General features: G+C 40.1%; 1 long non-coding RNA gene across 2 annotated transcripts in view; it reads right to left on the bottom strand.

The window, feature by feature from the left end:
- LOC110255636 overlaps positions 1 to 21,978 on the bottom strand; it is a 126,700-nt gene that overhangs the window by 101,077 nt on the left and 3,645 nt on the right. The window lies entirely within an intron of this gene.

The raw sequence follows: 21,978 nt of genomic DNA, 5'->3' as shown, positions 1-21,978 counted from the left end.
TCCATCGCAGTTGGTTCTTCAGCCTATCTGATGATGAAGTGGCTCTCAGATGCCATGCATTGTTTTCCTTTCATGCTTTGAGGGCACAATTATGAATAATGGCAAAGAAACGTGTGAGGCCACGGCTGTCTGCTCTGAGGACGCACTGGACTGAAAAAATGTTCTACCATCAGCAGGCTTCTTCCATTTCTAGACTTGCCGACAATCCCTCAGGAACATCTGTCTGCCGATGAACATTAAGATCCACAGATAAGATCCTAATTTCATCAGAACTACGAGTAGATAGGACCAACTACTTTACATATCACTTATTTTACTCATATTTGTTTTCCTAAGATCCACAGATAAGATCCTAATTTCATCAGAACTACGAGTAGATAGGACCAACTACTTTACATATCACTTATTTTACTCATATTTGTTTTCCTAAGACCAACTACTTTACATATCACTTATTTTACTCATATTTGTTTCTCCTTCCTCTGTTTAATGACAGAGGAGGAGGAGGAGGGGAAAAGGGAAATTAGGGGGAAGAAGGGGGGGGATTGGTACACTGGATCAGGACCAGTGATGAGAGCTGTGTATTTTATTATCCTAGTTTTGTCAGCTCTGTAATTTTGGGAATTTATTTAAGCTGTTTAAATTTCAAGATTTATTCCCTATCCATAAAATTGGACAGGAGGACTAGGTAAACTTGAAACTGTCTCCCAGTTTCAACCTTCTATATTCTCCTTTTATAAAGAGGAATAGCAACAATAAGCCTGACTGTTCCATACATTTCACTGATGATCTACAGGATGAAAACAAACTGGAGTTCCTTTCCATTTCAATGGAGTGGATTCTATCTCGTCTACAATCTTTCTTCACCTCTTTCAACCCAACAGTATACACATGTTTTTTCACTCATTTTTCTTCTGTTCCATTGCTCTTCTGTCTTCCCACTACAGTGGTCACTTGGCCAAAAATGGGCAACAAGCTTAACCAGATGACAGAAGAAAACCAGGGGTGACATACTGAAAGAATCCAAACTGAGCTCGGCAAACTCCCAGGTCCACAAGACATACTTACAAAAAAAAACAACAAAGTCAAGCACTAGGTTTTGAACTGCCTTGCCTTGTGTTCTCCTCACCATGCAGTTTTTAGCAATTGAAATTAGTTAGTCCTTTCTGTGAAACACCTACACCTCCCTATCTGTTATCTTGGCAGGCTTGAAGTACTTCTGGAGAATGGAACTAGTTATCTTCTTTCCCTAAAACTATTTGCATCCACTCATATCCATGGAGACTTCTGGTCCATGGATAAAGAAGGTTTTGCGATGTTAAGCCACTGAGATCTGGGGTATGTGCTAGGAGTTAAACCCGCTGTTCCAGCTAGAGGCTCGGCATCAAGTGGAAGACCCTCTTCTCTGTGGCACATAAGCCCTGTCTCAATGTGCCATCCATACCCAAGTCAGTTTCACCAATGACACCTTTTCAGAGTCTCCACTGTCACTCCAATAGGTTGTACCAGGTGCCTAGTACCTTCAATCTTGCCCCAGTTCTAAGTCATTCTTTATGCTGTCATTGGAATTATCTTTGTAAAAATTATGTCTAATGTAAACTACTGTAATGTAGACTCACTTAGCATTTACATTCATTAAGGAGGAGCCCAGGAACCAGGTTGGCAAGTAGGCTGAACAGGATGGTAACCCCAGCCTCCCTGAATATCCCTCACCTCTGCCTGTGCCAGCTGACTGCCCAGCCCTCTTGATGGTGAGGGGGCTTTTCTCCCTCAGCCACTGAAAACACCACTGCTATGTATTCAGAAACAGGAAGTTCAGATTCCAGTGAAATCAATAAAGACAAGCTTACAGTCTGTAAAAAAATTCAAATATTTGAAAAAGTTTTCAGTTCTCTTTTATAAGTCGTCATCCACCTGAAGTAAATTATGTTTGTACATGGTATTTACACTTTTTTTTACTTTTTTAAAAGGTGTTTTTAAATAGTAATTTTTGACTTTAAACCCAATGTTAAGTTTTTCTGCATTTCAGTAGATATAGTCAGATGAAGAGAATAACAGAGAGGTGGTCTTTTTTAAAAAAATAGAGATGTGTGTGTGTATATATGTATGTGTATGTATGTGTATATATATTTATCATTACAGTGTAGATTATAGAAAATACATGAATATATCTTAAAAATAAATTTTAAAAATGTAAATATATGTATTCTTTATTGTTCACAAGGAGCGTCAAGCCATGGGCCATATTATCTCACGTATGCAGGGTCCAGCTTGCTGGGTGCAGACAGCATCCTGCTTCTCTCTATATAACCCTATTGCCCTACCAAAGTGCTCATCTCACTTGGGGCAGTATTTATCATATATTTCATAGATGACCAAGATAATTCACTGTGGCCTGTCTCTGTTCAGTGCCCCGGCTGGCATTTATGGTTCCTATCAGTGTTTGTGGCTCTGTCTTCTGTCCTCTAGAGCTTCTGATGACTTTGCTCAAAATGGCTGAAAGCCAGCGAAGCCTGTCCACTGTGGTCCCTCCTCAGCTGTCTGCAGCCATGGCCACTTGTCAAGTGGCTCAGTGTTTTATTTCAGCACACCCTTGGACTATCCATTTGCCCCCTTTGGCTTGGCAATAACTGGCAGTATTTTATCAGTTAAATGCAGCGGGGCTTTCCATAGCACTTTACCCCCTCTGAGTCACCCTGCATGGGAAGAAAAGGATGAATCAAAGATGACGACACAGTTGAAGGCGGCAGCTGACTGGCAAAGAACAAAGGGACCATGCCAGGCTTTAGGGAGGGCCCTCCTGCCTGGTGCCTTTGCCCCTTGGGGACAGGCAGTTTCTTGTTTCTGCATCAGTGACAGTTATTTTTGTTGAACTAGAGGTGTTCTATTCAGTCCCAGATGACATGAAATCAATGAATCTCCAGATTTGGGGCGGGCTCTGGGGCTTGCCACTTCAGAGGAAAACAGTGCTTAAGGATTAATGTGATCTTGGTTACACCCAAGTCCAGACAATGGCATTGACCCAGTGCCAATATGTGGCTGGGTAAACCCAGCAGCATTCTGGGATCCACGGAGAGCCGGGGCTCTTTGATTTCTAACCTTTGAACAGGGGGGAAAAAAAGACTTGCTGCAAAGCCGTGATTCACGCTGTGGTGGTGGTAGTAAGTTCTGGATCAAATGGCCACTTCATCTTCAAAGACTGCCGAGGCCTCACAGCACCAAAGGGGACAGGGCTAGGGAGTGTTGTTTTCATAGTCATTTGATCAAGGGCTCAAGTAACTTTAATACTTGTGCCAAGTAAATGGAGGGCTTATCTTTGCGTAGACCCCTAAAGTTGTGCTGATGGAGAAACTCCAACCCAGTATCAGAAACTGTCCGAAAACTCAACGAAGGAGTTTAGGTGACCTTCCTTATAGAGACTGGGGGTAGCATGTGTTCAAAGGTTCCATCCATTAAAGATGCATCCTCATGTGTCAGATATCCCCATTTCTTTCCTCCAGCTGCTCTCCAACTGATTCAAGAGCCACTAAAAATGCATGTTTTTCTCCCTGACATTTGAGCAGCTGCAGACTGAAGTCTTGGAGATGGTCCTGAAGCAGTGTCCAGGACACCCTCTCATTCCAAGGAGGTACGTCAGGGCCTTCATTGGCGACAATTTTATTGACCTGACATTCTTCAGATAAGTTGCCCACATTCTTTACAAAAGACTCCCAGTGCTTTTGTGATCCTTGATAGTATGCCAGAAAGAAAACATCAGATAGATGCCCGTGACTTTTAACATCTCTCTTTGATCACCCGCTAATCTCCTTGCTCAGATCAGGACTCTGTGTACATCAAAAAACAGGAAATAGTAAACACTGGGATCTGGTCATCTTGACTCCCCTGCACCAAAAGAAGCCACGCAGGATTTGCAACTGATCTGGAGACTCTTTCTTCCCCCTCTTTTTTCTGATTTCATTACTTTGGAAAGTAACTTTCCTTCTTTGGCTTTCACTCACTTTTCTCATCAGAAAAATACATGTGTTCAGCTAGAAGGTCCCTAAGTATCCACCCAGTTCCAAACATTCTTGGCATTTTTTTTCCCCATGCGTTACTCGTCAATTGTCATGGATTGCAATATTTGTGGTGTTCTTAAGGCAAATAACAAAACTTCAGATAGTTCACAGGGCTCTCCCATTTCTATAACATATTATTTCATTTGATCTCCCCATAAAGTCATGTTAAGCAGATGGGTAAGGATTATTCTGTTCCCCACTTACAGATGGAGAAACTGAGGTTCAGAGAGGTTAAGAGATTGGTCTAGGATCTGTGAAGCAGAATAAGGACTGACATCAGGCCACGGAACTGATAAGCCCAAGCTCCTCCTCCTCTGCCCCCAAACCTACCTGATTGTTTTGCATGTTAACTCAAAATCGATTGTACTAAAATACCACATATCACAAGGTCACTGTGCAATCTGTAAACCAATCCTTCAATGCATGTTCCATGCCAGCTCTTTTTGGTCCTGTTAGGAGAGGCGAGGAGGGTAGTGAGAAAGCTCACGCTCTCATCTTGTTCCCTCCCCTTTAGCAACTCCCTGCAGCATCTATGGCTTTCCCTTTAACAACAGAATCATCGGCAAGGCAGGAGCAGTTTGTCATCCTAAGGCCTTTGGAAGAACTGCTTGGAAAATGAACTCTGACAGATCTGTAGACAACAGGTGGCTGCACTGTCTCCTCCATCTACCTTTCATTCTTCCGGAACAAAGTCTCAACGCTTGGAAGGAAAGGGGGCTTGGGTCAATATTTACAACCATGACCTAAACCCACGCCTCAGAGGTTACTCTGGCTTTCCCAATGCTTTGCCACTTAGAGAAAGCTATTTACGCAAGAAGGTAGCAAAGTGGTTACACACCAGAACCCAGATGAGAGCTGGGCGCTGGGCAGGTGAGCATGCAAAGAATTGCCCTGGGGTCAGGCTCCCGCAATGGTGCACAAGGTTTTGTTCACAGGCCCACTTATGAAATGTAAAGCAGTCTAAAATGTCACCAGTCTTGAAGTGGGCTGAGGGCAAAAGAAGAGTCCTGGTCAGTGAAAAAGACCTGTGTGCTGGGCCCAGCTCTCACAGTCAGCTTACGTCTCTGGTCTTCCCTTTTTTCCATCTATAAAAGGAGGGTTTTCCAGTAGCTTTTAACTATGTGGCATTGACTGCATACTCTCCACAGTGTCAGGCGTTGATGATGTAGAGGTAGGCAAGATGAAATTAATGCATTTGTTAATAAAGTTTGCCTTTTTTCATTCTTGTCATGCACTTTTGAGTCTTTATGTGTTTTAAACCACATCCCCGTCATTACTGTTTTAAGCAGTCTATATTCATCTAAAATTACCCTTATATTTTTTTTCAATGTTTTCTATTCTAGTCTGCCTTTCTATAATTCCTTTTGAGCTCATCTTTCTTCTTCCCAAAGTAACGTCTCTTCCTTTTCTCTTTCTTCCCTCTCTTTTGTAAGTGAGATCATCAGTTTTGTTCAATTGGCAAAGTCTTCATTTTTGAGGGAAATTTTCCCTGATTATAGATTCTAGGATAGCAGGAATTTTCTCCCCATACTTTAAAAGATGTCATTCTTTTTTTTTTGAATTTTTATTTTTATTTTTTACAGAATAAAACACATATATTTAAACAATTACATTCACACAGATTATTACATCATGGATCTTAAAGAGATTAAGCGACTCCCTCTGGAGAAGTGGAATGGAAAATATGCTGAGACAAATAGGAAATTTATTCTATACTTAATCCCATTTTGTATGGCTTTCATCTTTACTATTTAGTATTATCTATTACATTTAAATTTTTCCTTAAAAATTAGCATTATATTAAAATTGTGTATATTATGCAACTAAAATTTATAAATAAAGCGTTATATACCATTAAATATTTTATATAGCATAATAAAAAGAATAACTTCACTGGTAAGAATAACAAAAATAATACTCCCTCGGAAAATAAGTAAAATATAAAATGCATAAATTGGTTAAAAAACAGTGTAGCTATATAAATATGTCCTCACAATTTGTTACATCTTGATTCATCAATATAGGCATCACACCATTCTAGGTGATGTGATAAACAAGACATTATAGACCTTACATTGTACCATGGAGAGAAATGGTTATTAATAATACAATTGTAGAACTGTATTATTTAATTGTACAGTGGCATTATTTAATCATAATTATCATAAATTCTTTGATGGAGAGGAAATCAGAATCAGATCTAAGACTTCAGCATTCAAAGAATGATGTCAAATGACCCCCTTCATGGTGGATTACGCACTTATTTACTATGAGATATATTTCTTCTCCAGAGGTTCCTTGTTTGTGTATCAATTACAGATTTTTGGTTTTCAGTTATTCTGAAGTTTTGATATGAGTCTATATGTATATGAGATTGTTTTAAGTTGTTGGTCTCTTAATCGCAAGTGTATCTCCAGTGTCCTGCATTTGTACCCACCTCTTCTCATGATTTCTGATTTTGGTGGTATAATTGCACATGGATGATTTTGTATCTTTACTGTATGTATACCTTTACTGGTGAGCCTTGTCATTTGTGGTATTTTTGTTTCTGATTGCGGCCTTTTCTTTCCTACCTAGAGACGTTTCTTTAGTATTTGTTGTAAGGCTGGTTTAGTGTTGCTGAATTCTCTCAGCTTTTGCTTATCTGTGAAGGTTTTGATTTCTCCTTCAAATCTGAATGAGAGCCTTGCTGGGTAGAGTAATCTTGGTTGGAATAAGATGCCATTCTTTTGTCTTTAACGTCCAGTGTTTTTGGGGGGAACACTTCCATCTGCGTCATTTTTGCTCCTATGAAGGCCATTTGTCTTTTGATCTGGCAGCTTTTAAAATTTACCTTTGTGCTTAGAATTTGGTGGTCTTAAGAGGATATGCCTAGGTGTAGTTTTCCTTGTATTTAACCCACTTGTATGTATTTACAGAACTTCTTGAATCTGTGATTTGTTCCCTCTCACAAATTTTAGAAAGTTATCATTTTCTCCTCAAATATTGATTCTTTCCTATTCTCTCACCTCCTTCTGGGACTCCAATTACAAGTATGTTCAACCTTCTCCCTGTGTTTTACTTGTGTCATGCTCTTCTCTGTATTCAACATTTCTTTTTCTATCTGTGATTAAGCTTTGCTATTTCCTGCTAACTTTCACTTAACTAACCAACCTAAACTTCAGCTGCATCAATAATCTGTTAAATCTACTTATTGATATCTAGTATCAATCTGTTATAGAATTCTCATTTGACTTTTTAAAAAACAGATTCAGTTTCCTGGTCAAAGTCTCCATTTTGTTACGGAGAATTTTTTCTGGAATGTGGTCCAGCCAATATTTGATAATTTCAGTATCTAACCCACCTATGGGTCTGTTTCTCTTTCCTTTTTTCATCTCTTTTTATTTTTATCCTTAGCAAGTTTTGCTTGCTTGCTAGACACATTGTGTATGAAAAACTTGAGAGGCTTTGCATGATATTATCTTCTTCCAGAGAGAATCTACCCCATCCTCTGTAGGCAGCGAGATGAGGGGTAGTTCACCTCAGTCCCATTAGGCACTAAGTAAGCTTCAGTTTACTTCTGATTTTCACCTGCTCTAGGGGACAGTCCTTTTGAATACTCAGAGGAGATGCTGAAATGTTTCATATGGCCTATCCTAACCTCAAATAATTATCTCCCCAGTACTGAGACTGCTGAAAACTCCAATCTGATTTTTACATGCTATTAACTTGGTTTTAAGCCTTCTACCCAATCATCAAATACCTTTAGGGAGAAAAGCCTCCAAGTGTTGGGCTTCCTTCTCTGTTTATCCCTTCTTTCAGAGCCCTGGATTATACAAGTCCTGATCCATCTGTAGCTCCAAACTCATTTTTTTTTTCTCCCTAGTTCCAGAAGATTGCCAAAAGCTCAGCTAGCTTCTCAACCTCTTAAAAGTCACCATTTGCCTGGATTATCAATCATGTTCAGAAATTATACACCCTGAGGAGAAACATAGTGCTGAATGTTGGGGTCACATTGGTGAGATCCCCTTTCTTCCTAGGATCTTAGCCCCTTGAATCTTGATTTTCTTAGTTGCTCTCTGATGCTTTGAAGCAGACAATTTTTTTTTAATATGTGCTTTCCTGAATCATTGGTGAGCTACCAAATACTTCATTGTAGGAAAAGTAAAGCTGCACTTAGAACCTTCCAATGTAAAGTATCAGGAGGGTGTGTGTGAACGGAGTATTTCAGTACATTTTTCTGGAAATGACAAACTTTAAGCTGGATTTTAAAGGAAAAGAGATAACCAAGCAAAAGTCATAGGAATCCTAAGTAAATGGAAGTGTGTATGCACATAAATATCCTTTTCATTCACCCATTCCTTTCAAGTAATATTAATTGTGATCTTGCTCCCTGCCACCCACTGGGATAGCTGCTGTCGGTGGGACATTTCTCGTGGAATACAAAAGGATGTGGGGAATACAAAGATAAGAAACACATTCCAATTTATCCTAAGTCCATCATAACAGGATCTGTTTCAAATAACAGGCCTAGGTAGAGAACAATACAAAAATTCAGAAACAAGGCTGATCAAGTATTAGCAATAACATTCTAGAAATGAGATGGGATGGAAGAAATCTGTGGTACAAGCCTATGCTTTGAGAAGAGGTTTGGATTTGCATGGCACACTGTAGAGTTTCACTCCATGTTGAATTGGGGGAGTCATAATGCCATCATATATATGGCAGACTATCCCAGCAATGCAATATTGGAATGGAAATCAAACCATAAACCCATAAGGATGGAAATTTTTTAATTGTCAGAGTCCAGCAAAGGCACACCCAGTAGGAGAACTTCCTTTAGCAATATTTGTATGAGTCTGATACTCTATTTTCAAATGATGCTAAAAGATTTGGAAGCAATTGGGCCTCTGCTCCCTCCCCCCTCCCTTTTTTCTCTTCCACTCTCTTTCTTTTCCTTTTGCTGTCTGTCCTTACTTCATCTCCTATTCTTCCTTATTCTTCCTTTCACCCTTTCACCATGTCACTTTTGTTTGGCCTTTTTTTTTTTTCCATAGAAGCCTCTTATTTGAGTAGTTTGGTATCCTTTACAAAAATGAATTTTAAGAAACATCTTTTAGTCCTTTGACCTTTACAAACCAACACAAGTATGCTTGTTGTAGCCCTCAGGATGTAACAGCCTCTTGCACTGCACTGTGAGGCTTAGCTTGTGTTTCATGTTTCTCCCATTTTCCTTACTTTGTGTCTCTAAAGAACAGGGAAAAATCAGAGGACCAAAGCCACCCTGTGCTGCTCTCCAAAGATTTTAACCAAGTGGAGTTTTGAGAACCCGTCCTGCTGGATCTGTGTCAGTAGCTCAGCCAGCCCTACAGGAGAGAGCACACCAGGGTCACTCTCTGTGCATTAACTTCAGAGGCTCTCTCTCTCCATCTCTCATCATCTGTTTCTTTGCTGCCGAAAGCATACACAGCTCAACTAATTAAACACTTACGAGGCATTTTACATGTTCATGAGTCAATCAACAGTGAATTATTTTGAATATGCTCATGCAATATACTCCAAGTTTCTTACCCAGAATTTACAGATGGCCAGGGGTGGATTTATTGTGTAGTAAGTGAGGTGGGAGCTGGCCTCTCACTTGCAGGGCTCCTTTCCAAGGCCCTGGGAAGAGTCCTGACAATTCTGTTTGTAATTTATATTCTTTTTTCTTAATAATAGTCTCCCTATCCTCAACATCCAATTTTATAAGTGGAGATCTTACAAAAACTGAATCTACCCCCTGGAGAAATAAACTACTCTCAGCTGGAGATTTATAAAATGAGAAGTAGCAAGACTATCTTATTACTGACTTTCTTTCTTATTAGCAGGCTAAGTCTAAGGTCATTTGCAACATATACTGTTCTGCCTTTGTCCCTCATTTCAGATGTGTAACTTCGGGTTTGGGGGCAGTTTGTTCCTCATATATAGGTTAGTTCATTTTCTATGGAGCTCTGTTTCTTGAGTGTGGTGGTCATGAGAATATGTCTTGTAAAATTTCAACCTCAGGGAGCTTAACTGATCAAGGGGCCAGCAGCTGAGTTCTGAAACCCATTGCCCTATTTTCACCAAGGTCATGTTTCCCATGGGCTGCTCCCAGCTGGAAACTTATTGTGGTGGGAATATTTGGACAGCACTCATCCTAAGACACTAGACTTTTCCAATGGCTGACTTTGACACGGAACTCCCTGAAAGTATTGTTAAACCTTTAGACTTCACAGTCTTCACAGCAGCTAAGACTACTTCTAAACAATTTCCCTTCCCTTTCTCATTTAATTGGGGTCAGACTTGTGTAATGGTCTGATAGCTTATCCAGGTTTCTCCCCATTTTCTGTCACATAGGTATTTCCCTTAATAAACTCCTTGTACATTGAATTCTATTTTAGTATGCTTCATAGGATGCAAGCCAACACACTGGCTTAATAGGGAAAAATAGGGCTGGATATTAGAACCATTAATCAACAACCCACTGAATTTTCAGAAATCTGTGGAAATTAAACTTTGAAAATATAAATACTTATTGTTAAAAATAAAAGGTATCCAAATTGGAAGGAGAGAGGCAAAATGTCATTATATGCAGAAGACATGATATCGTACATAGAAAACCCTAGGGAGTCCACACATAAACTACTAGGTCTGATCAATAAATTCAGCAAAGTAGCAGGATACAAGATTAATGTTCAGAAACTGGTTAAATTTCTTTACACTAAGAATGAAATATCAGAAAAGGAATTTTAAAAACACATTTTAAAATAACACATACAAAAACACTCTTAAAACCTAGAAATAAACCTGACCAAAGAGGTGAAATACCTATATGCCGATTACTATAAAACATTAATCAAGGAAATTAAAGAAGATTCAAAGAAGTGGAAAGACATCCAAAATTTGTGGATTGGAAGAATTAATATTGTTAAAATGACTATATTACCAAAGCAATCAACAGATCTAATGTAACCCCTATCAAATAACCCATGACCTTTTTTCAGAGAACTACAATAATCCAAATATATATATAGAACCATAAAAAATCCCAGAATTGCCAAATTAATTCTGAAGAGAAAAAAAAACAAGGCAGGAGGCATAACTCTGCAGACTTCAGACAAACTACAAAGCTGCAATGATCAAAACAGTGTGGTACTGGTACCAAAACAGACATACAGATCAATGGAACAGAATAAAGAGCCCAGAAATAAACCCACACATATATGGCCAATTAATCTTAAAGGAGGCAAGAATATACAATGGGAAAAAGGGAGTCTCCTCAGCAAGGGGTGCTGGGAAAGTTGGGTGGCTGCATATAAATTAATGAAATAACAACACACCCTCACACCATGCACAAAAATAAAATTCAAAGTGGCTTAAAGACTTAAGATGTGAAACTTTAAAAATCCTAGAATAGAGCATAGGAAAACATTCTTTGACACAAGTTGTATCAGTATTTTCTTAGGTCAGTCTCCCAAGGCAATATAAAAACAAACAAATGGGACCTAATCAAACTTAAAGCTTTTGCATAGCAAAAACAAACAAACAAAAAAGACCAAACAAAAAAAAAAACATAAAATCATAAAAAACCTGAAAAGACAACCTATGGAATAGGAGAAAATAGTTACAAATTATGCAACCAGCAGGGATATATCTCCCAAGGAAACAAACAGCTGATACAACTCAACAAAATAACAAGAAAAACAACCCAATGAAAAAATGGGCAGTTAACATTGCTTCAAAGAAGACAAACAGATGGCCAACAGACACAAGAAAAGATGTTCAACATTGCTAATTACTAGAGAAATGCAAGTCAAAACTACAATGAGGTACCATCTCATACCAGTCAGATTGGCCACCATTTAAAAAAAAAATCAACAAATAAACGCTGGAGAGAGTGTGAAGAAGAGGGAACCCTCCAACACTTGCTGGGAATGCAAGTAGGTTCAACCACTTTGGAAAACAGTATGGAGGTTCCTCATAAAACTAAATATAGAACTACCATGTGACCCAGAAATGCCACGCCTGGACATAAACAATGATTCAAAGGGATACATGCACCCCTATGTTCACAGTAGCGCCATATACAATAGTGAAGACATGGTAACAACCTAAATGTCCACTGTTAGAAGAATAGATTAAGAAGATGTGGTATATATACACAGTGGAATACTACTCAGCCATAACAAATAACAAAATAATGACACTTGCAGCAACATGGATGCACTAGAGATTATCATACTAAGTGAAGTCAGAAAGATAAAGACAAATACCATATGATATCATTTATATGTGGGATCTAAAATATGGCACAGATGAACCTATATACAGAATAGAAACAGATTCAGGGACATAATAGAATAGACTTGTGGCTGCCAAGGGGGAGGTGGGAGGAAGAGTGATGGACTGAGAATTTTCCTACAGGGAACTATATTCAATCTCCTGGGATAAACCATAATGGAAAGGAGTTTTTGCTGTTGTTGTTGTTTTATCTTTTTGTGGCATATGAAAGTTCCCAGTCTAGATGTTGAATTGGAGCTGTAGCTCCTAGCTTATGCCACAGCCACAGCAATACAGGATCTGAGCCAGGGTCTGTGACCTACACTACAGCTCACAGCAACGCCAATCCTTAACCCACTGAGTGAGGCCAGGGATCAAACCCACGTCCTCATGGATACTAGTCGGGTTTGTTATCACTGAGCCACAGCAGGAACTCCAGGAATATATATTCTTCAAGCATGTATTATATGGATAAGTCATTTTGCTGTATAGCAGAAATTAGCGTTAGCAGTGTAAATCAATTATACTTTTTACACAAAGATACTCATTGTTATGAATTTTATTTCCTTTTCTTGTCCTCAAGCTAAATCCTATTTATCCCTTAAAGCCTAGCTCCATCCAACCTCTGCCATAAAAGCTTGGTTCTCCATTTTGAGTATTATTATAGTCTAGATTCTATGAATTTATGCACCATTGTGATCTGCAATGAATTAGTGAACAATCAATCTTCAAACCCCCAAAGACCCTAGCTGAGGTTTACCACCTCTACACACCCTTCTCCTGCAAAGCTGTAGACCAATATGTCTTAGATTATGTACCAGTGGCAGCAAGAAGTAATGTGTATTTTAGGAGAGAAAGATTCCATGCTTGAAAAAATTTGAGGGAAATACCCACAGTGTACTATGGCCCTGTCAACAATATTTAAATGCAAACCAGTACACAGAAGGCTTAGAGACATTCTATGGGAATGGGTTTAATGGGCTCTATATTCCCCACACCCATGTGACCATGGACCCATTTTCCCATACAACTTCTATTAATAGCCATGGATTTTATTTTTTGCAACACAAGTTAGCAATATGCCTGAAGATACCTCTTTCAGGTTTGTATCCAGCCAACCCCTACCCCCCGTATAATTAATGGGGCAAAGAAGGGGACAAACCCAGATGGTAACACTCTGGCAGGTGGGGTATCTTTGGACTTCAGCTATTAGATCCAAAGGAAAGAGCATAAGGAGCAGAGGAAGTCAGAGAATATAAGGCAGGACTTGCAAAAACAGGTCCAAAGGTAAAGGGTTTATTTTTACTGGTCAGTATTTAAGGGGGATGGCAACAGATTCTTATTCTTTCTATATAGGAAGCTCTTTGTCATTGCTTGTAGGAATACCCATCAAAGAAAAATCAGGAGATTCTGATGCTCTGCCTGGCTTTCCAGCTAGATTATACAGCGAGATAAGGGAAAATATCTGTGCACTCTTTCACTTGCATCAGCATTTAGCATCCCCTCCTATGCGCTAATCACTGATAGTGATGGGGATACAGCAGTGAATAAACTCAACAAGGTTCCTGTCCTCATGGAACTTACACTTTCACTGGGTAAAAGAAGCACTCAACCAAATCAATCAACTGAAATACAACACTATTAATAGCAATGGCTATGAATAAAATAAAGCAGGCTAAAGGATTAGAGCGTTCACTAGGGCAAAATAGATACCTAATAAATATTGATTAATCAATTGATTCCGTATGGCATTGTGATAGCGTCAGTAACCCTGCTCCTTAAAGCAATAAAAGCAGAGGGAAATGCTACCTTAAATAGCACAGGTGTGATCATTTTCTAAAATGGGAGAAAACAGATGGGCAGTACTTGGACATCCTATATAACCCCGTTCCTGCCGTTCCTGCCATCCATCGGCGAGCAGACATTCCGATGTTCCATCTGCAGCTGTCAGAGCCATGTATTAGGCACAATTCCTCTTGTTTGGAGCATGCTGAAAACACTGCTACCTTTCCCACATCCTCCCGCCCATTATTACCCCCTTGTAATCACTGCAATGATTTCAGATTAAGATGTTAAAAGTCCAAAATGTTTGTGAAAAAAATTGGCAAGCTGTCACTTCTGAACACCCAGCTGAATTGCAGAATAAATAATAATGCAAAATGCTTACTGAAAGAAAGATAAATAGAAGCTCATTGTTGTGCAATAAATCCTTTTTTGTAAAACATCGCTGGGGAAACTGGCTCCAGGTTTATCACCATTTCCCTCCAAGTATTCAGGCCATTTTATTTCATTCTTCCCTGTGCTTTCTTCTTTTCCAGAAGCTGGGATATGATCCTCTCCTATTGTTCCTCATGCAATATTAATGCTTTGGGAGTGTATGGGGAGCAATGCCAGTAACAAGGCTGTTGATAGGAACTGCCAGTGACTAGAATGAGTGATTAGTTCAGAAAGGGGCAGCAAAAAGCACATGTTCACTATAGGCAGAGAGTTACTTCATTACCCTTTAGTCAAAAGAGTCCTTTTATTCATTGCTTTATTTTAAACCTAAAGCCCTAGATTGAAGGGTACCTGTCCATCCCTGCTCATGTGAAAACATAAGGACACTGAAGATGATCCCTTTATCACACCATCCGTTCAGGCCAGATGAGGATCTCTCTGCAAGTGCCCTTGTGTTGGAGAAGACCTTGAGCTGCATTGTAAACCACAGGTCATTGTCACCTCTGAGAATAGGCAAGGCACATCAGATAATTAGATATGTTGTAACTATTATTCAACATATCTTATTTTCCTTCCTATGTCAAATTGATGCATATATTGTCATCTCTTTTGATTCCCCAAGGCATCCTGGGAAATAGAATTATTTTCCCTATTTTAAAGATGAGGTAGGAGTTCCCGTCGTGGCTCAGTGGTTAAGGAATCGAATCCGACTAGGAATCATGAGGTTGTGCGTTCGATCCCTGGCCTTGCTCAGTGGGTTAAGGACCCAGTGTTGCCGTGAGCTGTGGTGTAGGTTGCAGATGCGGCTAGGATCCCGCGTTGCTGTGGCTGTGGTGTAGGCCAGCGGCTACAGCTCCGATTAGACCCCTAGCCTGGGAACCTCCATATGCTGCAGGAGCAGCCCTAGAAAAGACTAAATAAATAAATAAATAAAGGAGATCATACTTATAAAAAAAAATAAAGATGAGGTAGTTGAAATTCAGAGAAGTAGAGTACTTTGCCTAAGGTCACACAGCAGCAAGGGGCAGAGCTAGGGTTCAAATTTAGATTCCCCCCAACTCTCTAGTTTGGGTGTAAGCCACTCTTTCATACTGTCCCCTCTTCTTACCCAGGCTTGGAGAAGGAACAATTGACAGTCAACACCTTCTTCCCCACCCCTCAGTTCCCAGTGGCTCATAACTGTTTATTATGTTAACCCTCTCAGTGACTTTTCATTTTTTAAGCAGAAGCTTGTTCAATCAAACGCATGCTTTTCTAATAGAGATTCTAGAAGAGAGGTTGTTGGGGAGTGTAGTGATGGAGCATGGACTATGGTATAAAGTGTTTTCCGAGCTGTCTAGTCTACTTTTTCGGATTTGAATTCAGCTATTTTTTTTTTTCTTTGGTGACACCCCTGTGGCCTATGCAGTCAAGCCACAGTTGTAACTAAGCTGCAGCTGTGGCAATGCGGGTTCCTTTAACTCACTGTGCCAGGCCAGGAATTGAACCTGCATCCTGGGCTGCAGAGATGCCACCGATCCAAGTGTATCATGGCAGGAACTCCTGAATTCAGCTGATATTTATCAAGGCCCAACACTGCTAGTCCCCCTCCCATCATGACAAGATCTAGAGGGTAGAACATTTGTACATTTGAAAGCACAGAAAGGTTTCTCTCATACTGCTTTTAACAAAACCAAATTGGGGTGAGGGGAGACCTTTATACTCTGTTCAGTGATTTCTCCAGTGTTGACAATTCTACATTTTTAAGTCCTTGGCCTCTCTGTGGAAAGCTGCCTACTCATTCCTGTTGCCTGGTGTTTGCTAATCCAGCATCTTTAAAGCAAAGAAATGAACTCATTTGCTAAAGGTTACCCAAGTTTTTCTATGCATCCAGAAAAAGCATCAAATCCAAACTGGAGACCCTAATTTCAACCTCACACAAATTCTTGTTTGCCTTTGGATTAAAAACACTGTTTCAGGTTTCTTTTTCCTTTTTTTTTTTTTTTTTTTTTTTTTTTTGTCTTTTTAGGGCCACAATCATGGCATGTGGAGGTTCCCTGGCTAGGGTCTAATTGGAGCTACAGCTGCCAGCCTACACCACAGCCACAGCAATGTGGGATCCAAGCCACATCTGTGACCTACACCACAGCTCACGGCAACGCCAGATCCTAAACCCACTGAGCAAGGCCAGGGAACCCACAACCTCATGGTTCCTAGTCAGATTTGTTTCCACTGCACCACGATGGGAACTCTCAGGTTTCTAATATCAATGATGACAGTAGCAATAACTAAAGCAATAAAGATGATCATGATTGCCAAAAGTGTGTTTGCATCACAACTTCTTAAGTTTTACCCTTATTTCAAACCCACCAAAATTTGTCAAATTTTGAGTTTTTTTTTTTTTTTTTGTCTTTTTCCCTTTCTATTGGACCACTCTTGAGGCATATGGAAGTTCCCAGGCTAGGGTCAAATCGGAGCTGTAGCACCAGCCTATGCCAGAACCACTGCAACTCTGGATCCGAGCCATGTCTGCAACCTACACCACAGCTCACGGCAACGCCGGATTGTCAACCCACTGAGCAAGGCCAGGAATTGAACCCGCAACCTCATGGTTCCTAGTTGGATTCATTAACTACTGCACCATGATAGGAACTCCCTTGAGAAATTTTTTTAATCTGAAAAAGTGACCTGAAGCAGTATAATTTCTGATCTAATAGTACTGCTGCTAAGATGAACATACATTGCTTTCTATGCAATTAGAGGGAAAAAAAGAGATAACCTAATAAACCAAGTTTGAGAAGATTCTTTTCAATTGAGAAAAGGCTTGGAAAGCCTTTCATTTGATGCACATCTGTTTTCAAATCCATTTACCATATTTATCATCTCTTTTTTCCTTTTATCTATTTCTTCTGTTGTTCTATTGTTACCTATTTGGTCCATCTCTTCATCTTTCACACTCTTTTTTAGCAAACAAAACAGTGAAACAGCCTCCTAGATAATGAATTGCATTATTAATTTGGTTTGTTTTCAGGGCTTCTGGGTCTGACTTAAACTATTAAATTAAGTTCTAGGATTTAATCAAGGAATGGAAGCTGTCAGGGGAAAAAAAAATCAACTCTGCAGGTGAGTAAACTGAAATATTTGCATTTGGAGTTGTGCTTTAGGGATGTTGGTCCAAGCTTTTCATGAGGAAATAAAATGAAAATGCTGTTTTGTTAGTTGAAAGGTCATATCCTTAAAACAATGGGAGAGTGAAGCTTTTCTGATTTATTCTGTTGAACCATCATTATCTAGAGTCATTTGCTCTCATGGCCCATTGGGAGAACATTAATTGACTCAAAGAGTCAGTAGTTATTGTTCAGCACATCATGATCCTTCTCATGCATGCTCCTCACTTCACTTTGAAATATTTATCCTGAACTGGGCTCTTCATCTTGCCTTCACAACTCCAGCTTTTAAGTGACAGGATGGTCTACATGCCAGAGGTCAATGGTGCCAGGCTGAAAAGCTTTATTGTTCCAGAACTTCATCATACTCCTACTAGGAAATTTAAATGTAGGCACCTTGGCTGGCATTGTAAATGCTTACTTCTGGATTTGCCTAAATTCAAGCAAAAAAAAAATACATGTATTCCTACTGTGCTGCAAAAATTGAAATGGAAAAAGAGCTGTTGATTCTAATTCCTCAACCCAGGACTTAAGATGCCAATGACTGCCAGGAATAAAAACCCACTGAGCACATCCCAGAAACTTAATTGTTTTCCTGTTATTAATATCTATGGTCTTCAGTGTGCGCTGATGCTGATGGGCTTATTAAAAGAGCCCTGCCTGGCATCTCAGCAGAATCAAAGTGATGGCTACATGTGTGAAAGGTTAGCCAATGCTACTATGGAGAGAAAATTGTTTCTCCTTTTCTGTGGTACCCTAAAGAGATTAAACTCTCCTGGCTCCAAGGTAAAGACACTGGTTCCTATTCTTCAGGGTTCCATGTTTATTGAAAGCATCAACAGCATATTTATTGGGCATTACATCTAGCATGAAAAAGAAGAGGTTTTGAAGAAGACCTAAGGAGGGGGATATTCAAAGACAGAAGTGCCTCAGGAATTGAGGATTTCCTTAAACAGTGAGGGATGGTGGACCTGCACAGGCCCCTGGAAGGGAACCACTGGAACATTCAGAAGCTACCTGGATGCCCAATCACTGCTCTCCTCACTTCACTTTTACAAGAATGGATACAGATACACATTTGTCCCCTTGCCTGTGCTAAGAACTATGTAACAAAGGACTTCGTTTCATTAACATCCTGTGCCACACCTGAGATTTCATAGCAGACCACCCCTTCTGTGCTGGGACTTTTTGCTTCCTCTAGTTTATCCCCCTGTGGACATTGTCTTCTCCCCATTACCCAACTTTTCAGCCTATGTATCAAGCCAAGAAAGGGAAGGGTTCTAAATACCAGAGGTCTATGCATTTGGGCCAGTTGGGGATGGAGATTAGCTCTGTCTCATCTCTGCTTGCCTGATGCTCATGACACCCACAGAGAAGGGTCAGTAGTCAATGTTACTCTTGTTAAAACAGTGACAAACAAACAAACAAACAAAAAACACCCTGGACCATCACATCAGCCTGAGACTTGCTCTACCTGTCCCTTCTGTTCAGGAGAGATATAATTCTGCTTGATTTAAAGCACATGGCAACAACACACCTGCCCTGCTCCCTGTGCCTGGGCTCAACACACCATCTTGTACCCAAAGTGCCTTCCCTTCTGCCTTAGACTTCAGTCCTATTGAGTGACGGAGACCAGACTAAGGATTCTGGTCTGGGGTATTGAAACCCGAGTGAAATCTGTGCTTTGGGGGAGACTTGGTTGCGGTCCTTAATCAGCTTATAGCATCTTAGAACATTAGAGGAGCCAGAATTTATTTTCTGAGGGTTAATTTGAAAATGAAGAAAGAGGCTGTAAGACTAGGAAATCACCAAAGTGCTTTTTTAAAGTGATATTTGATGACTATTTTTAGGTTTAGGTTTTTAAGACTAGGGTTCATGATTTTTTTTTTCTCCTCGATACTCTGCCTTTAAACAGTACTTAGGGTATGGTCTCACCTGCAAATAGCCTGCCCTGTGTGTAGTCTAAGACAAGGATGAATTTCCAATGCCTGGTGTTACATGCCTTACCGCCAGCCCTCAGCTACAGGTGGAATTCATCAACTGCCCCAATAGTGACTTGCCCTGGAGCAAATGTACCTGCAGTGGTGACAGAGGAGAAAAAAACATCATCTCATCTGCCCTTTTCCATAAGCATCACCAGGCAACTGAGAATGTGTGGGTGAAGAATTGATGTTTTGACCCCTCCACTTGTTTCAACCAGAGCAGAAATTCTGGACCCATGGCAACAGCCAATCACAACTATCTATTATCTTCTTTGAGATTTGTGAGTCATGCTTTTTTTAATAATTTTGATAAAAACTTATTTCCAAGAGCAAGCACATAAAATTCTCAAAATTTTAACAAAGAACCTTCAGAAACAACGTAATTATCCAAAATAAAGTTTCATGACAGGAACTTTAAATAGTGCATGATTTCCTTCCTTAGTGAGAGAGGTAAGAGAGACACCTGGCAAGAGCAAGTAGCCTTACCACTGCTTACTTACAAATAAGAGACAAAAGTCACTTTTGATTCCAATTGCTTCCACTGGGAGAGTAAAATTAGTCAATGCCATATCAGGAGCATAGGATTTAGAGATCCTTATAACTTCCACTCCAGTGACAGTTCATTTAGTGCTAGACAAACTACATCTCTTGCCACCTTCTGCACACAGAATCAGGGTGTACAATCTCATAAAATAATCAGGGTAAGGACGAATTCGCTGAGAATCTGAAGCTTCACAGCTAAATTTCATGTAAGGATTTGAGGCTTTCATTGCCAGAGTTCAAATAGTAAAGTCACATTCCAATTTTCTGTTCACTCAGACAAAAAATAAGAGGAGATCTCGGGATTTTCTAAAAAGTTGGAGGAGGGCATTATTAGATATGGCCTGAGGCCTTTTAATCAAATATGAGTAGGTTCAGTTGGATCTAGGAGAAAATCCAAAGGGTCATGATTTAACAAGGTAAGTTTTATTTTTCTCTCAGGAAAAGCCAATCTAGGCAGGGAAGACGACTCTAAGTTAAAAGAGTTCTGCATCCAATTCCAAGGGGGAGGTACCTTCATACCAATAAGTGCTCGGGCACCAGCTGCATGTCCTACAAATTATTATCAATTCTGATACTACCCAGAGAAAGCTTCTGATTCTATAGGTTGAGGGCTCAGTCCTAGAAGACCTGACTCCCAAGCCCCACTTCAGACGCCAATCACAAGCCAAGGTGCTTCTGACTGACCAGCTACAGATGTGAAGTTCTAACACCTAATCCTTGGGTTCAATTCATTTGCTAGTGCAGCTCACAGAACTGAAACATGCTATGTACTAGGTCACTGGTCTATTACAAAAGATATTCAAGATAAAATCAATACCAGATAAAGAGATGCACAGGGCAAGATGTGGGGAAAGGGCATGGCCTTTCCATGCCCCCTCCAGGCTCCACACTTTCCCTGCATCCATCAACCTGATGGATCCCCATCAACCTGATAGCTCTCCAGACCCTATATTTTAGCGGTTTTATGGTGACTTCACTACATAGGAAGCATTGTTTAAATTATTGGCCATTGGTGATGTATTCAACCTCCTCCTTTCCCTCTCCACAAGTCAAGAGGTGGGAAGTAAAAGTCCCAACATGCAATCATGGGATGGGTTTCTCTGGCAATCAGCTCCCATTCTTATGAGACCTAGGGTCTTTGCAAAGTCACCTCGTTAATGTAGAAAAAGACACCTTAATCTCTCTTACTCCTAAGGAAATACCAAGGGTTTCAGAAGCTTTGTGCTAGAAACAGGACAAAGACCAAATATACATTTCTTATTATATACCATGACATCACAAAATATTTCTATCTTTATGTTCTGCAATCCTTAGGACTTGGCTTCTAACCTAAAGATCATCATCTGTCAGAAAATGGTCACTGTGGCTGTGGCTACAGGACAGTAGTTCTCTTTTTTTGGGGGGGCCACAGGTGTGGCATAAATGGCTAGAGGGCAAATCAGAGCTGCAGTTGTCGGCCTACACCACAGCCACAGCAACACCAAATTCGAGCTGCACAATTACACGACAGCTTGTGGCAACGCTTCATCATTAACCCAATGAGTAAGGGCAGGGATCAAGCCCACATCCTCACAGACACTATGATGGGTTCTTAACCCACTGAGTCACAATGGGAACTCCAGGGCAGTGGTTCTCAAAGTGTTGTCTCCAGATCAACAGCATCAGCATCACTTGGGAACTTGTTAGAACTGAAAATACCAAGAATCACTCCAGACCAGCTGCCTCAGAAACTCCAGGGGCATGAGTCAGGTCCAG

The sequence above is a fragment of the Sus scrofa genome, chromosome 1 (genome assembly GCF_000003025.6).
Source record: "Sus scrofa isolate TJ Tabasco breed Duroc chromosome 1, Sscrofa11.1, whole genome shotgun sequence".
In the NCBI taxonomy this organism is placed as follows: domain Eukaryota; kingdom Metazoa; phylum Chordata; class Mammalia; order Artiodactyla; family Suidae; genus Sus; species Sus scrofa.
Note: the sequence above shows the minus strand (reverse complement) of the source record. Positions and strands in the feature narration are given on the sequence as shown.